Consider the following 19,861-nt stretch of genomic DNA (forward strand, 5'->3'; position numbering starts at 1 on the left):
ATTATCCACACAGCAACCTGATCTCATTCTCTTAGGCCAAGATCACAGACTTGAATCGGCAGGCTGGCCTGGGCCGAGCTGTAGACGAGGCTAATGGGCGTAAGCCAAGGAGATGAGCACACTTCCACCCCGTTATCCACCCAGTTACCCTTCCAAACAGGGCTGATAAGGTATTGTCATTGTCTATAGGTCGTCCACCTTCTTCACAAAGAAGAATTAGCTGAAGAAACATAATGGAAATAGGTGGTCTTGCATTTGCAGACAGACACACCCTATAACATACAGAGCTACCAAGAATATACTTAGTTTGCTTGACTTACCACAACTGGCTGAAGCTTACAGAAGGCATGAGAGTGGAATTAGGTGGATTACTGCTAATGTTAGATCTGCACACAAGGGCTCAATGCACTAGCCATCCAGGTGACACCTGTTTGACACTCTGAAGTCCTCTTTGAGCTGCCTCATTGTGAGGGTGCAGATGTGGGGAAAGTGTTGGACAGGCAGCTCTATATTTAATAGCCTGCAGACTTGAGATACACATGACACAGTGGGCTTAAACTCCCATGGTTTCATTTCCTGCAAATTGCTGGCCTTCAAGAGCAGGGCTGAAATAGTTGTTTTAAGCCCCGGTCAAATAGTAAAACAAATTAAGAATAACGCAAAGGTTAAGAGTCGACAATGCCTCTGAGATCACTGGTGGCTTTAAAAAGCATTTAGGATCAAAAGTCACGCGCTGTAAAATGACATCACGTGGCAAGGAAAAGGAGAGCAGACACAGAGGTGGCTTTTTTCTCCTTTTTTCTCAGCATTTGCCTTCACAGCAGTATACTGGCAGGCCCAGTGGTCATGCAGAGTTCTAGTCCCGCTAACCAGGGACTAGCGGTATTTATTCACTTGACTGACAGCCCCAAACTGGAAGCCCCGCTTGCCTTTCACCTACTTGTGGCTCTGTGGTACCAGAAGCACTGGCATTAATTCTGCTGTTAAATCCTTTTTCAGACTTCTACACAAAGAAACCATCAAGAGGAAACCAAAACCTCAAATCGCCATGTCAATCTTGGCTAAGTTTAAACTGGCATTAGGGAATGTGTTTTTCTCATGCCTTCCTCCCTTTGAAGCCAAAGCTCTCCACACAAAGAGGGCACATTTGCAGTATGTCATCTCCTTCATCTGATCCATTTCAAACCTTGCACAGCATGTAGGAAGCATTGTCAGGTTGTTGTGGTGAGTGGTGTGGTAGCAGCAGTCAACGCGGCTCTCCTACACCATAATTCCATGGCGCTGTGGGGGTTATGGGAAGACAGCTTGTCCACCAAATGATTGGCTGTGGCTGAATTTTTTTCCCCATGCCAAAAATGCAATAAAATTTTAATAAAATGTGTGTCTGTAATTGGCCAGGAATTAATATTGCCATTCCAGCAGCCCAACTGATAAAAAATAACTCAGAAAAACAGTCTAGATAATAAGGGCCTATAAAGGTACATACCATCGTGTCAAATTTTCATTTCTATTTTGCTCTGAGTGCAAATGGCTGTCAGTCCAACGTTGGCAGTAGAAGGCAATCTGTGATTTCAGCAGAGTGCACAGGGGCCAACTTGGCCAAAACCCATCTGGAGCAGATGAAATGTCTGCTTTGCTCAGGCACAGGGCGCGTCAAAAATCATCCTAGCTGATGTTGCAGCAGTGGTCATGGTGGTGTGGATATAAATATAAACCCCTGCATGTTCCCCTATGTTCATAAACAGAGGTTTGGAGAGTCTGTGGAAACCCAGCACCGATCTCTCGCCAGCGGTCAGCTCCGGCACGTCCCAGAGGCCTAGTCTACCTAGTTCCCTGGAATGGATGGCAATCCAGAATAGACTCTGAAACCAGCTTTTTGAGTTGGGAGACACTAGCCTGCAGCCTTGAGGAAAGAACTGACCAATCAATACAGGTTTTCACCAAAGCACAAGAATGGATATGCAAGCCAAACAATGAGAAGATGTCTTGAGGAAGGCCAAAAGCAAGTCACACGACTGGCAGTCAAAGCTGAAGGTTTGTTGATGTCTGTATTGTAAGCACATTAACCTTCAGACTGCATGCCACCAAGGCTGCAACACTGCAAAGCACTTGGACATCTGGTGCTGTAACCTGGCAGCGGTGGGTTAGCTGGTGCATCCGTCTGTGGTGGCGATGGGCGCCCTCTCAGCAGATCCGGCCTCCACATTAATCCCGTTCCTGAGAACACCGCGCTGGCCAGTGTAGGATGCCCAGTCTCTGAATTACCAGCAGGGGTTGAGGCTGCCAGCTGTGCACTGCCTCCGTGCCAATCCCACCAGGGCAGGAGGGTGGAGACTGGGAGGGGTGGTGTTGGGGGGGGGTATTTAGGCCCCCTGGGGGTCAGCGTGATTGGGATGCCCTCTAGTGGGCAGGATCTAGAGAGTGGAAGTGGAGCGGGCCGGGCAAGGCTGTGACAGCGGTTTCGCTCTTAAACAGATAATTGGCCTTATTGATGTATAAAAGATGTCCCACTGAGCCCTGTGAAACACCATTAGTAGGGAAAGGCTAAATTGTTCATGAGCTGCCTGTGAATAAAAAAATAAAAGAAGATTAATAAGACTCCTCCTGGAGAGGGGAGATTTTTTTTCTTCTTCGCACCCATTACAATTATTCTGCTCACAAACCAGAAAAAAAATAGAAAAATGTTTCATTTGAAATGCAAGATGAAAACTGTGATGTCAATTAGTGTACAGGGCAGATTTAATGGTCAACATGTTTAACCCCAAGCTGTGATGCCTCTTTGACTTAAATGGCCTTTACACACATTATACATATTAGCTCACATACAGTACCATGACAGCAGTATCTATTATTTTCCATTTTTTTAACTTAATATTTATTATGAACCTAAAGGCAGGACTGGTCATATGCTAACATGAAAATTGGGATAAATAACTGATGGACAATGGACAACTGATGGATTTGTGAGCTTCAGTCTTGAAAAAAAAAAATCAAAGACTAAAGATTAATAATAAAAAACATACACATAAAAAACATACCTTTGGCAGAACAATCCATAGTGCACAGCCCCAATAAACCATTGCCCAAACAATCCTAATATAATTCCAAAAATAATTTACAAAATTTAGCTTGAAACATTCATGATTGGAATGAAAAAAAAAAACACATGTATCTGGTGTTGAGATCTACGCTTGTGTCTATATATTCAAATTCATTCCTCATAATTATTCAGAAAGCAGAGCGGTGGAAATGTTGATGGGGAGTTATCAATGAAAAATGACATCTTGTTAAGTTAGGAATTCTCTTTGTGTTAGCGCGGCTCCTCCAGTTAATCGTGCACCTTTCTCGCAATGTCGTAATTGGAAAGCGCGCTGAAAACGCCTGTCTCATTTCAGCTCTGCCAAACAATGAAAGAAATAGATATCACACCAGGCGTTAGCTTTCTGATCAATTCTGTGTCTCCCTGCTCAAAAGTAAAGATTGTACTTTTTAATGAGGACAGGGATCTTTTTTGTAACTTTCAGCTTCTGAACCAGGGAAGATTATAGTGCCAATTAAATGAACTTTCAGTTGAGTGGCGAGGGCCGCTCCTCTCTTGTTTTGGAAAGGCCTGTTAGTTGTTTCTTTAAGGTAAAATCTCGACAAACATGTAGCTGTGCATCCGGGATCTGTCAGTCTGAGTGAGGAAGAGGAGCGATGGAGGTCCCTGTAGAGCGCTTGTGTTTGCGGTGGTCTCGTTCTGTATTTCTCGTGCCTGCAGGACACTAATGCATGCACGTGTGGGTGTGTGTGCGCCTGAATGCCCGTGTGTGTGTGTGTGTGTGTGTGTGTGTGTGTGTGTGTGTGTGTGTGTGATGTTGTGGACGTGTGAAGGGCAGATAGAGAGAGGAGGAATTCATTGTTCTCACACAGAGGAAGGTGGACGGGGTCAGGTCAGTCCCAGTCGTGACCCCCTTAGGCTCTGCAGAGGGGTGTCAGTCGCTCCGGCAAAACCAAACAAACATGACTAGCCCTCAGGTGGTTCTGCTCCAGCAGCGTCCAGCGTGGACAGACCCGTCCAGTGATGGATGCTGCTTGTTGTTTTCGTCCCAGAATAGGAAGGCAATTAGAAACAGGACAACTGCATCAGAATGTAGGTCAAAGGTTAAGCCCAGCAACTCTTCATGTCTTACCCAGCACGGGAGGAGAGGGAGACGGGCGGACGTTCACACATGGCAAAAGGGCCGAGGACTGGGTCCAGGGCAAAGAGCAGCTTCAAGTCGGTCAAGGCCTCTCCTCTGACTGTCCCAGTCTGCTTCGTCTCTTACAGACCCTTGGTGGTCAGCGAATCCTGCAGTAATTCCAACATGACAAATCTGAGCGCTACTGTGACTTTATCAGATGTATAATCAGCGTGCTCAGGCTAATTGCTTTCAGCCAAAACGGCAGCACAAGCATAGGCACTAGAAACACGGCACTAAAAAAAACCGAAGATCCTTTTCTGTGTTCTTTTCCCCCTCTTTTTTTATTCTTTCCATATTTTTGGTGTGTTTTTGATAATTTAAACAGACTGTGAAGGAATGAGGGCTGTATGTCATAACAGCTCTCTGAACTACCTATATTTACTGGTGAAAGTGAATTCTTTATGAGTCCACAGATATCAAAGACAGCAGGATCAAAGCGGATTTAATAAGCTACCCACTGTTCTTAGAAAACTTGGACTTTCATGTAGCGCATTCTCCTTGGTTTTCCTTCATTGGGATTATGCAAAAGAAGAGACACTAAAGGCAAACATCTGTAGTCACATTGTCATCATCTACTCTTTAATTTGTTCATATGCGCACCTTTGTACAAGCAAACGTCCCAGCAGCATCATGTCCTCTTGACTGCTTTTTTAAAAATAAAAAAACAACACCGAATTTGTCATTTAGAAGCAAACCTATTACTTCATCCTAGGTGTGGTGTGTGTTTGCTCTGCTTCGTTCTGTCTGGGAATGTTATCGGAGGCTGTGATCTAGGGAGCCACATGAGAAAATGTGTCACCATACTTGCCAGGAACAAACTACAGCTTATTACACGTATTACAAACCCATTCATTTCCACATATAGAGCTGGATAAAACTTCACTGATCTGTGCAGTTGGGCAGTTTTGGAACACAAAAAACAAATAGTAACCTTTGCATACTTTGAAGCATGGCAAAAAAATTATTGCCTTTTTTGTTCATATATATTTTGTAAGCTTTCACACCCTTTTTTCCTGTGATGTTCACTTTGGTTCAAGTTTTAAACATGAGAAATAATATCAAGTTTGAAATCTTTGGCACGTTCAACTCACAAAGTATTTTTAAGCAAATGTGAGCATGATTTGTGTCACTCTTTGGAACATTCATGTGGAATATTTACAGTCTGCACAGCTGCAGCTCAAGACCACACTGCAAATACAAATAAATATGAAATTCATGTTATATTAAAGCATTAAGAAATATGTGTAAAAAAAAGTTGATCACGTCTGTAATTAAAGCACAATAAACATTTACTGGATGTGCTGCTTATTTCTGTTTTTCAAACATCCAACATCTGACAACTCACCTGACAAAAGTTTATTTCGACTGCCCTTCCTTACATGACCCCCAACATTTACCTGGGCTTGGGACCAGCACCGCTCACATTTAATCCCTATATATTACTAATTACTAATCTTCTGGAATTTCCAGAAGCTGTTTCATATTCCTTGTGCCATGCTCCGCCCAACACACATTCCAACTAGTCACTTACCTGCCACATTGTCTCATTCACTTGCTCTGGTCTGATCACAGTGGAATTCAAACATAATTGACTGTGCCATGCAGTCTTTAAGCGTTGTCTGTCGCAGGCGTGTGCGTGATTACGGGCATGGGTCGATTAGAGGCTGCGTGGCGCGGGGAACGCACCCTCCTCCATGGCTGCGTGGATGATTAAAATTTAATGCTAATGATAGGGTTATGCATGGGGCAATGTGCCGGGGTTAAGTAATGATAATAACAGTCCTCCCCCTAGAACCTCTCACCAAAGACATCTGTAATAATGTTGTCTGCTGCGCTACATAATGACAAAATTACTAGTTCTCTTCAGAGCATTTACAGAGGAGACAAGAGGATGGGCAGACCTACCATTTCACAGTGGTGATTTATCTCTGATGAGACGCGTGGTAATGATGAATGAGAGAGATGGCATATGTATAATGTACATATATATATATATATATATATACACACACACACACACACACACACACACACACACTTGATTATATTGCAGTGTACAGTAATATGCTAATGGTGTCTACTTGAGTAATCCTGTTCAAAACCTGTCCTGGTACTTCAGAAGAAGAGCCAGTCCTTCCCAGCTGAAGCAGCGCCAAGCTTCATACCCACAGCACCCTGAGGGCCTGTCTGCTGCTGCCCACTCGTCTCAGGAGCAGTGGCCCCAGGGCCTTCAGATGGGTTCCAGTCTGACCTGTGCCCCCCAAAACCCTAACAGACTAATTAATCCCACGGGCCACATTCATACGCTGACGCACAATGGAGACACAGAAAATGCACACAGCTTATGATATTTCAGCGCCAATCATTCATATCTCATGTAATCATGATACTACACGTACCCCCCAGCCACCCACCCACCCCCAAAAGCAAGCAAAAGGAGGACAGTCGATTTCCCAGCTGTCCCCTCTGCTGCTGTTTATTAGAGAAATGCCCCTGAGTAACTGGGTGAAATTGGTCTGCGCTCTGAGCGAGTATGGAGATGAGGAGGCCTATCTCTGCCAGTCAGCCTTTAATCATTCATGCCTCTGTTTGCTGGACGCAACAGGTCACACCAAAACAATAAGCAAGGGAGAGAAGAAGGGATGGGTTGGGGAGGGGTGAGACTAGAAAAAAAAAAAGGAAAAACGTTGCTGCCTCTGCCGGAATAATAAGCCGATGCTTTGTGATAATGATTAACTATGAAAAATTGATGAACAAAATTCTTTTTCTGAGCTCCTTGGAGAACGCCGACTTCTTGCATGGCGCTGTCACAAAGCTGTACCTCGGCTCAAAACACAGGGACTTCAATTGCTCGTTAATAATTAACACAGTCACAATTAGCTGGCAAAATACAATGTTAGCATGATTTATAAAATGAAAGCTAAACATTTTTGAAGATTTGTACAAACCGCCTATGCAAATTCATTAGGCAAAGATGAATGATGGCGCCAACGGAGAGTATATGCCACTCAAACGACTCCAACGCTGTGGCGTTCTCTGCTTTCGGCAGAATGCGCAAAGTTGAACGTTCCACTGAGGATGTGACATTTGGTTCTTCATCTGTATTCATCTGCTGGTGCCTCCTGCCTTCCCCTGATGCCACACGGCCTGTACTTTAATGATTACAGTGTTGCGCTTCATTAAATTTTACATATGAAAAACCAAAAGACTCTCAAGCTCGCCTTTGCCCTTAAACGGCCTTGGTCACAATTTCCACTAACCACCCGTCTCTACGCTGCCCTACACAGTGACCTCCAGCCAGACAGATCTGTCTTCATCGGAGGACGACTCAATGGCCTCTGGAGTCATTGGCGCACCACCTAGAACAGAGTTATCTATGGACAAAAAGCAACTGGATTTAAGTACATTATGGTAAATAAGCCAGTTGTTTTCTGTTCAAGGAAACGGATCCATTGTGAGGACATGAGCTTTTGAGAAGGCTTCATATCTTGCTGGAACTCAGCAAGGCTGTCAGTGCTGCAATCACGAACAAATGGTTTTAATTAAGTATCACAGTTTTGAGGGTTTTCTTTTTTGCTGGGTGTCCAGATGCAGAAGACCCTGTTTGAATTCAGTGATTACCTCATAATTAATTTATCCTAATTCATTTGTGTGACATACAGGAGGGTGTGGGGGTGGCTTAGCGACAGGGGCCAGTTGCCGGATGACAAATAGGTTTCCATCACTGGACCTCTTCCCATAAGTTGTTGATGTGGGTTGGGGACATGTGGGTGGAGCAGGAGTGAGAACAGGAGGGAGGAGTCTCGGTCATCCACTGTGGCAGCCCACCCCTCCTAGAGAACCGGGGAGGGAACTCATCAAACCCAAACGAGAGGGAGCGTGAGGGAAGCAGATGGGCCGAGCCAGGACAGGACAGGGGCGTAAGCTCGATCCCCCGCCCCACCCTGTCGTGCCTCCAGAGAAAGTGTCAGGAAGCAAAAAAAAAAGAAAAATACACAGACTGAAAGTGTGCCAACAGGAAACTCTGCTCATATATATTTTTTTAGTCTGTTCAAATCACGAGAGGACATCTCTGCTGAGCTAAAATCAAACAAAATGCAGGCCAGGAGAATTAAAACATGTTTGTATTTATTCCCTTTTTTTATTCCCTTCATTAAAAAACTAGAGGAATTCCTCCAGGTATATTTGCTTGTTTGTTGGAGTGACTTGTGAGAAGTTAGAACCAATGGCATGTTTAAAAGATAATTTGTACATATTCAGCACAAACAAGCAGGCTTCATTTAAAATGTTAAAGGCACACTTTGTTCCCTGGGTTTGTATACTGTCAGTAAGAAGATTATAAATATATTATCGCTCATTAATCACAGATTTTTTGATAATTACTGTATTTGCACATAATTAGTTAACAGGATCCAGTTAATTAATACATTCAGGATTGTCTAGTGGCAAAATACTAATAATGCAAAAGTGTAACTATATGTTTATAACACATTTATAAACAAATATTTTAAGGTAATAGACACCTAAAAAAAAAACTCTAATCCTAGAAAATAAACCCGACCAATTTAGAATGCAAATGCATTATTTGGTTATTTTTTAACTTTTGAATATACAATATATTCATTTATGTTTCAACAATAAGTGATACACAGACCAGAGGTGTTCCTGTGCTGATTCGCAGAGTTGTACATCTGGCCTCACTATGTGTTTTACTAATTGGCCAGCAGGTGGAGTGGTGCTGGATTAAAAACCGCTGCCTCGAATTTGCTTGTAACTCTCGTCATTACGTGAGAAATCAGAACGGCCTGCAGCATCACAAAGCCCATTGTGAGGGAGGGAGACAGGTACACAGCGGGAGAGGATGGGGATGGAATTGGATGGGGGGGGTTAAGTGAAAGCGTGTGCAAATGTGTGGGCATCACTTGGGATCAAAGCAGGTGTCACGTACAGCCAATAAGCATCAGACCGCCACAATTACAACACTTATTAAGCCAAGGCAGAGGAGGAATGGTAGCTATAGTCACCCCCACCCCTCTCTCTCTTAACTGCAGTCTGCCAGGTTGGATGTAATGGCATGACACACACACTCGCTCTATGTCTCACACACACTCACACACTTATCCCCCCACCCATCCCTACCCACCCCGTCCTTACAGCACAGGTGCTGCCTCGTATGAGGTCTGTACCCAACATCAAAAGGACACCTTTGACATTTTGGATAGCTCGCAAATGATGATGCACAGAGATCTTTTGCCACTACAAAGAAAGAACAAAAGAACTGACATGAAAGAGAAGTCAATAAACATATGGCAATTAATAAAACATTTTTCTGCTGAATTAACTACAAAGGTTTTTTTTTTGTTCATACTGCAAACAACAAAAAAAACAGTCAAATCAACAGTTGACTCAGTGTTGGGTGGAGGCAGGTTCCCTTGGTGTAAAGTAGTTTACCTTTTGAGGAGAGACTGCATCATGCTGGTGTCACTTGTTTCCTATCTCATGGTGACTAGGTGAGGGGTTCAATGGCCCCCAATAGTGCGTTTACCTCAGGCGCACACAGAACGAAGCACAGGAGAAGGCACTGAATTGAAAAGTTTTAACGGCTGTGTGCGTGTGTGTGTCTGTGTGTGTGTGTGTGTGTGTTAGAGAGAGAGATTGAGAGAAAGAGAGCTGACTACGTCTGAGGAAGTTTCTGGTTGGGTTACAGATGTTCGGTGTCCCACAGAGGTTGTAGCAACCACAGTAAAGTGTCAACCTCCAGGTTCTCACCAGAGACTGAGAGAAGCACAAGCCCCCGTTACGCCACACTAGCTTCATTCCACATGTCTAGTAAGAAGCTCCAGAAAAGCAGACAGATACAGGTGCACTGGAGTAACCATCTTATCAAATTAAATAATGATAATCAGATATTGTCAGGGTTTCTATTTTTTATGAATTTTATATTTACCTTTCATAAATATTCTATATTAACACATTTATAATTTCAGTATATTATACACATATAATACAGTTAGCACATAATTAGCTATGTTTTGGCACATAATTAGCTAAGCTATAATTAAAAGTAAATCAATTGTGTTATTTAGAAAAAAAGATCTAAAGTGAATTTTTTTCAATTACTTGTTATTATATTATATGTTTATAACATTTTTATTACCACTTTTCTGTGAGCAAAAGGCCCACAAAGTGCGATTTTGAATTTGCCCAACACTACTCTCATTGCCATAATCACAAATGTGTCACTGAAACAGAAAAAAAGGTTAAAAGGGAGGTTCAAAAATGTCTTTCCTCTCGTGGTGCATAAAGCTGGGGTTGTGAGTGAGTGTGTGCGTCTGTCTGTGTGAGTGTATATACGAGTGTGAAATTGTATGTGTGGGGTGTGGGATCACACACACGGCACCATGAATATTCCAAAGCCCTGGTGCTCTCAGTGTGCATAGGGAAAGGCCCTAATAGTGCACCCTGGGACCAGAGGGTGGTCTCTGGAGACACACACACACTCTACACCGTCCTCCTTTGTCAACAGCCCACATGTTCCATATTCCTTTTCTAAACTTCATTAACTGTAGCTACACCTCGCACACACTGGGAAATTTTCCTGATCATAGCATTGACGTGTGTGCATAAGAGTGAGATAAAGTGTATAAGAACAAAGAAGAAAAGGGGTGTGCATACAACCCAGCCCCTCTCCATCAAATTCAAGATCTTCAGGCTCCATCCACAACAGTGTAGGCCTGATGGATACTGTATTATGTAAGTAATGACTGTAAAGGGGAGAGGCATGATAAGGAGGGTCATGTTTTTTTACCCTTAACCCCCGGGCTGGGCAAAAAAGGCTGGAGGAAGGTGTAGGTGTGCTAGAGTGTCATCAAATGCCAAAACTCATTCTCTTCTGACATTCCTCTTCCTACATCAGAATTAAGCAAGATGAATGCTTAGTAAAAAAAGCAAACATCATCAAACATCAGACTTTAGTGGAGAAAAAAATTAATCGCATCCGGCATCAAGTAAATGACTGAGAAGGTGAAGTGACGTAAAGTAGTACAGCTGTACTAGTATTGCAAGACTCATTAACAAGTGCAGAGTGTGTGACTGCGGATGTATGAATGAGTGGAGCGGTGTGATCTTTGATGTGTGTGTGTCCTGCGCTACTGACAGGGAACACTGCGGTGACCAGGGCGAGTTAGAGAGGCCAACTGCCCCCTAATCAGCGGCACACAATGGAAAGGGCTAAAGCCGCCTTATCCTAGCGCAATCAGATTAGAGGGGATTGCAGCGCTGCTAAGCGCCACAAAGTAAAGCTGGCCCGGGATCAAGATGATTTGATTAATATTCGTGATCATATTATCCTTTAAGCAGCATAAATTGTTTTATTCTGCCTTATTGATTTATTTCCCGAAGCTGATTTAAAGATTGCCTGCCTTCCCACCTATGATTGCCTACCCACCCTTCTTAACCCCATAATGCTTACTGTCTATTTCTCTCTCTCTCTCTGTTTCTCAAACACAGACACACACCACCCCCACCCCTCATCCTTTAGTTCCCCAGTCTGCCAGATGGGGGTGCCGTGCCCTGCTGCACACAGAGAGACCCCTGCACACCTAATCTCATCAAAACAAACATGGCAGCTGTTGTCAGCTCCTCGGATTGGAGTGGAGGCGAGGGGCAGTGGGGAACGGGTCAGGCTAATCATGCATATAATTGCATTTTGACATTCGGGACAACTGGGACCAGACCTTTGGATATCGGGTTATCCTGGAAGCACTTAAGTGATTAACAAATGAAAATGCAACGCCCAAACTTAATTAGGTAAGATATTCGGCAAGTGTCTGGCCCTAGGATGGTCATGTATTTTTTTCCTTAATGGAAGACTTCTACCCTGGTGTATAACAGAATCAACCCGTAAAAATTTAATACCACAAATTTTATGTATGTGTTAAGGTCAGAACCACTGCTAGGGCAAGAGAATGTATATTACAATATTTACAGATAAATTCACAACAGTTGTATTTTACAATATCCATGACTGCCATATTCACCTTATTTCTGAATATAATGATGCTGATTGTACTGTAAATGTAAAGTAGCCAGTAATGTAATTATAGAAAGATATAATTATGCCTTGATAGTGTATTTTTGGAATAATGGAAAAATATTAACTAAAATAAAACAACTACAAACTATACAAGATCATCTATATTCAGAGTGCATTATAGTTTGCATGATATTCAATTTGAATGACAATATAGATGGCATTTTTGGACCTATTGCACAGCCCTACTCAGGACGCTAATCTCTCTCTAATGGGACATAAGTCTCAGGTCTGGCTGCTTTTTAAGCAGAAGTGTGCTACATCATTAGTGCTTTCTCACTTGCTTGTTTGCTCATAGGTCTAATTAGGACCATTACTTATTCCCAATGGCAGAGGCAAGAAAAGGAAACATTTGCTCATAATTTTCATCAACAACCACCCCTGGGCAGTAAATAACATCCTTTTAATAAAAACCGAAGGAAAGAAACAGAAATGGTGAAGGGAAAAACATATACAGATAATCAATTAATGAAATGAGCCCAGGGCAATAAATTAATTCTGTAATGAGTTTTAATATTTTTAAAGTTGTTTAAATGTTTTTGGTAAAGTTCTCACTGTTGAATGTGTTGCAAAATACTGACAAAGAACATTCTTTGTCATTCCAGCAAGATTCTCAGCTCCCTGTTCTGCGTGCATTTATTTTCCGACAATTCTTCTAACTGAAATGAAGTTCTGGTGGCCAAGTGGCACACACATAAACACACTTCCCTGTGAGTTCCTGAACATGGTTAGCTACTTTTCCACTTTACTTATTCATACCAAGTTCTTTCGGTGCAGTGAGGCCACCAGTCTTTCTCTGTTCATCCCCTTTAGACCTGCCACTCTCCCCAGACACACACCTACACACACACACACACACACACACACACACACAGGACTGATCCCTGGACTCTCTTCAGCACCAGGGAGGCTGCCCTGGTGAAGTTCCTCATTTCCAGAGCGTTTGTTTAATCTTGGCCCACCATGTGAATTATTTATCCCTCTGTCTGCCTGACTGTGAACCCCATTCTGTCCGGCCCGGAGAACGAGCACCTTGTGATTTATTATTTAATCATTTGTATGGCCAGTGCTCCTGCAAAGGCAGAGAAAGAGAGAGACTGGTGACTTGGGGAGAGCTCCAAAATCACACCTGCTTAGCTGTCCTTTTTATCTTTTTTTTTTTAGCGTTCTCATAGATTTTTTTTCCTCTCCACAGAGTGTAGGTATAACCTGGGAATTCTGGGCTAGAAAGGGCCACTGATCACAACACCGGTGCACATCTGAAGATAACAGCACCACATACAAAACACTGCATGATCCCCACGCACAGCACTGCTCCAGTGGCCAGCTTATCTGTGCCGAGGGTCACAGGCGGCCAGGCCTGAATGCTGAGGTACACCACACTGGCTCATGCCAGTGGGGATAAATCCCTTTACCCCCGAGAGGATCAGCAATTTAACACAAAACTGACCATTTCTGCGTTACACAAAGGCACATCAAGCAACACCCACATATCCCCCAAATGGGGCATCGGCCTGTCCCGTCAACTGAACAAGTAAACCACTGGCCAGATGACAGGGAGACGAGGCAGGCACGCCTGCTTATCTCTTACATTTTGCATAGGTGACGCTCTTCATTATTCAAAGCTCCTTTCTGGGGATGTGGCATGCCCATCCAGAGGTGACATGCACTCTATCCAAACAAGGCGTCCCTTAATTATGCATGCTGGCCATCGCATTTCATTGTGATGTGCAGAGCTGTGTCGTGAATCTGTGGCTTTTGTAAACATCACACGGGTGGAACATCATAATTTTATACGCTATAAGTCAGGGGGCACTATTTTCGAACTGACATTAAATGCAAAGCGTGGGGCTTGTGTTGAGTCAGACGTCCTCAGGATTTAGACAAATACAGAAAAAACAGGTAAAAATCTCTTGGCAGTCTTCTGTATCTTGGAGAAGAATAAAAAACTACTTTTTTGTTGGTGAGTAAATATTTAGGCGACTCTAAACACAAACTGTAATGATGACAGACATTCTGTAACCCACTCCCACCAAAAAGTAATTCATTTAAAGCCTGAGGATGCCTCGCCTCATTACGCTTAGTGTGAAGTGCTGCGTTCAGTGCCAGTTCAAAAATAGGGCCCATACAGGCACATGCAGACCTGGGACCAGGACAGTATTTTCTCTCGCCAACTGTGAGAACCCGCAAAAGAATGAGGAGATCACGAGGAGGCGAACGAATAAAGCCAATGCAAGAATTCCCTGCTGACCTCCGTCACGTCTAAGTCAACTTATGCTGTGTGCTTACAGCAAACACATCTCCACCGTTGTTGTTTGCTCAGACTATTTATCTGCATGACAACACTCAGAGAGCTCCCCGAAGAGACAGGCGCACGGAAAACAATTAAAAGGCGGCAGGTTCGCCGTTCACACTGCATTACATCTCCCCGCCGCACACAAGAGGGCATCATTTAGAAGATTAGACCAGATTAGAGTTTCTATTAATGTTCGGCGAGTGTGTCTGCTCCAAGTGTCGACACAATCAGGCGTTAGAACAGTGAGCGCCACATTAACCGTGCTTCAGTCATCACAGAGGTGCAGCAAGCCGGGGATTTTCAGCTTGATTGGGTTTTCATCTTGGAGTGCAGATATGAATTATTTATTGCAGGCGCACGCATGTGTGTTTGTGAGTGTGTAGTTGTGTGTGTGTGTGTGTTTTCTGTTTGTGTGTGCACACGTAGCGCTTGAAACCCCCTCCTTGAAAAAGAGTCCTTAAGGATTCCATCGTTGATGCAGAAAAAAAAAAAAACAAGCGCTAGGGTCAGAGAGGAGCGTTCCCAAATGTGAAATTCCAGCAATTATTCACAGGAGATCCGCGGCGACTGCTCCCGGCAACATGTCCGCACCCTTGAGTGGGCAGTGGAGACTGACAGTCCCATTATAAACGGCCCGCGTGACAGATAAATATTTCAGACCAAAATAAATAAAGGATGCCCCACGTTTTCCTTCTGAATGGTTTTTTACAGCCCAATGCTCACGGCCGCCCCGAGATCTCCTGACGCCCTATACCCCCCCTCCCCAGCCGAGCGTCTCGGCCTGCTCTAGGGCTTGGAGTGGGACAAGCTCCCGTCTCCCACAGGGCCTTGGTGGCCCTGCCAGCAACACACAGGTATAATGCTCCGTTCTACATCAGCGGGCTACAAAGAAGCAATTAATGTGCGTTACTGGAAAGACGGTGTAGAGGAGAGACCTGCCATTGTGTGAGCGCCTCTCCTCTGCTGGGCCCATAACTTGCCCATTGTTGGAGAGTAATTACTGTAATGTGTGGGATTCATGTTGAATTTTAATGAATTCTTTTTTTTTTTTTCCCACACCCACCCCCATCTTTCCTTGTATGGCAATCTATGAGGTGATTACCAGGGTCTTCTCAGGGGACGTGTAAAAATAATACATTTCATTTAATACGAGATTAAGTGTACTAATCGTCCGGGGCTGTAATTGCCAATCGTCTTCTTGACCCTCCTCTACACTTTCTTATGGATTACCTCCCTCAACTTTATTAGGATGCCTCCCGTTCGGCACAACGTGAGTGTGATAATTCAATTACACCAGTAATTATGCCGTTGTGCAGTTTCCATCTAAGGAGGACCAGATGGGGGTCCGTGACGTACATTTCCCAGTACATAAGAGGAGGGAAACTGTTCCTGAACTTCACAAACCTTTTACAAACTTCTGAATGCAATTGTATGAAAAACATCCAATCTTCCAAAGACAGGAAGTAATAACTGGTGAACAAATACAAATGCATTAGGATGCTAATCATTATTAATTAACGTATTGACATGTATTAGAGTGTGTGAGTGTACTTTGAGATATTTTATTACATACAGAAGGAATGAGCAACTTTATCTTACCTTTAACTGAGCAAAATTAATTAAGATTTTCAACCTACATGAGTGCCCAGTTAAGGGTTGATTTGAATGCAGGATGAACGGGAGAAAAGACAGAGAAAGAGAAATTGGGACGTCTTTCATCATCACAGCGGAGCTACAGAGGTACCCTCTCCAAGCTATAGTAACAGACAAACACAGGAGAGTGCTGAGAACGGCAGTCCCATGATTTCTCCCCCCATATCTTTCACGATATCTGCCCCCATATCCTTGACATCACTTCTTCATTTCTGCTTAGCTACGCTTTGTAAGTTATGGAATTTTCTGGCATCTCCTGTTCTAACTGTAGAATGTTTATTTTTTTCTACTTACGCTTCTGCAATCACTGGTGTTAAAGCCATGTCCATTTGTAAAAAGTGTAGGTTTGTGACTAGTTTGATGGCGAAAGTGGTAGAATTATAAGAGCGCATTCAGACTCTATGCATGTTTAGCGAGGCTGAGGCATTCTTACCCCTGTCCAATCACCACTCAGGCTGCTGTCTGTATAAATAGTCCGGATGTGTCACACATTAGCTGCCCAGAGACAGTGGATATTGTAGGTAGTCCTGACATGCCCAGAAAGTTAGTGTTTAGATCTCTGGCAGTTCCAGAGCCTGAGCAGCCAGGCACCTGGGTGACTGAACTGGGACCTAGTTGTGTCATAACCAACAGTACTCACAAAATCTAACCAAACTATAAATAATAATATATAATCTCTCTATCTATATCTATATATTTATTTCATGGACTAATTAAGAGAGATTAGGCATCCATCCCACCTGAAAAGGTGCTTCTGTCATTTCTAGTAACTTGATCTATAGTGACAGTGAAAGTGAAAGTGAGGTGATTGTCATTGTGATACATTGCAGCACAGCACACGGTGCACACAATGAAATGTGTCCTCTGCATTTAACCCATCACCTTGGTGAGCAGTCGGCAGCCATGAAACGTGCCAGGGGAGCAGTGTGTGAGGACGGTGCTTTGATGACCTTCCAATTACGAGTCCGCTTCCTTACCCACTAGGTCACCACCACTTTACCAGATTCTGCAGAAGACCTACAATAAGTAACAGACAACATGGATGGCTTACTTCAACACACCATGGATATGGTCGTTCCAGTAAAAAAGAAATGCATTAATGTTCAAAAGAAGGCTCCATGGTATAACAACCACACCCGTCAACTCAAACAGAACTCAGGCATATTGGAACAGAAACATTGTTCTTCAAACATTGTGTTCAGACTTTCCTGGAAAGACAGTCTCATCAAATATCGAAAAGCTCTCTCTTCTACTAAAGCTGATCATCTGTCATCTTTCTTATAGAAGAAAACAAGAACAATCCTCGATTCGTAATTGACACCATTGCTAGATTGACAAGAGATGATGATAAGTCCATAGAGCCAACAGGTGCAATAAGAAGCAGAACTTTCATGGATTACTTTGACAAGCTCAATCAGATGAGACGGAGAATTATAGGTAATAACCCTGCGGATGAGCAAAGTTATATGTATCTTCCTGAGGACCTAATGGATCAGTCTGGACCTACACTTTATTTTTTTGCCCGATTATACTCTCTGAACTTGTTGCCTTATTCTCCTAAAAATAGTCATCAGAATGTATCCTCGACCCAATACCTCCTAGATTACTGAAGGAGCTACCACCTATGTTAGGTGAATCACTCCTGAGCTTAAGCAACTCATCCATTGGTCTTAGCTATGTTCCTTTATTTTTATAGAAATCTGTTTTTCAAAACCACTGCTTAAGAAGCCTACTCTTAATCCTGGGGTTTTATCGAATTACAGACCTATTTCTTACTTTCCATTCATGTCTAAAATCCTAGAAAAGGCTGTAGCACAACAACTTTTTTGACCACAGATAAAATGTTAGACATTTTTCGGTTGGGTTTAGACAGAACCATAGCACAGAATCTGCCCTACTGAAGGTATTAAATGTTCTTTTTTATCTTCTGACCAGGACCTTTTTTTCTGTGCTAATGCTCTTAGACCTTAGTACAGCCTTTGATACCATAGACTATAACATTCTACTAAATTGACTTGAAGTGTAAGTTGGAATACTTGGGATAGTTGTCTCCTGGATCAACTACTTCTTATCGGATCACTTTCACTTGGTTGGCTTGGGCAGTGATTACTCTGCAAAAACCAGAGTGAAATACGAGGTTCCACATGGCTCAGTACTGGTCCCTTTGCTTATTTCATTGTACATGCTTCCACTTGGTCAGTTAATTCGTAAACTTGGGATAAATTTAAATTTTTATGCCTACAACACCCAAGTGTACATCTCCGTCAAGCTGGATGAAGTTCACCACCTTCCTAAACTAGAAAATAGTCTAAAGGACATCAGACACTGGATGAACCTCAATTTCCACGTGCTCAGCATGGATAAGTGTTGCTGATCAGTTCCAAAGGGGTGAGACATGGTTTTAAGGAATATAGATTGGAGTGTGCTGGTTTTTCAACTGATCTTAGTACATCTGTAAAGAATTTGGGTGTGACTTTTGATGCTGATTTGTCATTGGATTGTCACATTCAAAATATTTCCAGGACAGCGTACTTCCTTCTCTAGTTTATAAGTGTTGGAACGAGGTATAACTCTAACAGAAACATTGTTAGAAAGTTCCTCTCCATCTCTGTTGCAGAGGAATTAGTTCACACATTCATAACATCTAGACTAGATTACTGTAATTCTCTGTTTTCTGGTTGCTCCGCTGCTTCATTGAATTGAATAAACTTGCCAGGGTTCTTACACACACTAGATGGTATGAAGGAAGAAGGTATTTCTGATTACTTCTGGTTCAAATCTGTTTATTGTGTGTTCAGCGTACTTCATAAAAAGACACAACTTTCGCTTCACTATATTATTTAATTCTTTATCTTGCACAATTTTGTCACTTGCACTTTATATTGTCTAGTTGTTTTTTAATTTATTGAAATGTATGCCTTAATGCCATTGTTTATTGTCTGTCCACATTGTCTGTATATCATGTTGCTGGAAAATCACCAACTGCTGGAACCAAAGTCCTTGAGTGTGTTACACACTTGGCCTATAAATACAATTCTGATTCTTATTCTGATCACATTATGCCTGTATTGTCTTATTTGAATTGGCTTCCAGTTAAGTTCTGTATTGACTTCAAGATTCTGCTTATCACCTATAAAGCTTTGTACAATCTTGCTCCATTTTATCTTAGTAACCTACTAGTCCCTCATAACCCACCACGCTCTGGGAGACGGCTTACTGGCCTTTTTCCTTTTGGAGCCCCAAATCTTTGGAACAACTTTCTAAGGAATGAACAATGACAATGTATCAATATTTAAATCCCAAAAAGTAGGTCTTTAACAATACTCCCATTACCATTAGTACCTGGAAATATCTAGATCTCTGTTCAGTCATTTGTTGCTAGCTAATCAATAGCTCACTCTTCTCTTTTCTCTATCCTTCACCATCCACTACACTGTGGATGGTAAATCCTGATTGGGGAGTTTCCTGGTTTGGAGTGAACATGTGATATGGCCGACATCCATGGACTGTCCTACTTGGCTCTTTGCTGACCCCATCTGATAGTCACCTGCTGGGACACCTGCCCGGATGCTAATTCATTATACACAAGTGGACTGC

At 42.8% G+C, this 19,861-nt stretch overlaps 1 long non-coding RNA gene across 2 annotated transcripts in view; it reads right to left on the minus strand.

Moving 5' to 3' along the window:
* Positions 1–225: 225 nt before the first annotated feature.
* Positions 226–19,861, minus strand: part of LOC114765663 (uncharacterized) — an 87,634-nt gene continuing 67,998 nt past the window's right edge. The window contains exons 3-5 of one of the 2 annotated variants that reach the window (XR_003742699.1): positions 4,173–4,330; positions 3,909–4,070; positions 226–2,564 (exon numbers count right to left, since the gene is read on the minus strand). This is a non-coding gene — a long non-coding RNA (uncharacterized LOC114765663). Of the gene's footprint in view, positions 2,565–3,182; positions 4,071–4,172; positions 4,331–19,861 lie in introns of those variants that run through there. The other variant, XR_003742698.1, reaches the window with a different exon arrangement.

This window comes from Denticeps clupeoides, chromosome 16 (assembly GCF_900700375.1).
Source record: "Denticeps clupeoides chromosome 16, fDenClu1.1, whole genome shotgun sequence".
NCBI classification, from domain to species: domain Eukaryota; kingdom Metazoa; phylum Chordata; class Actinopteri; order Clupeiformes; family Denticipitidae; genus Denticeps; species Denticeps clupeoides.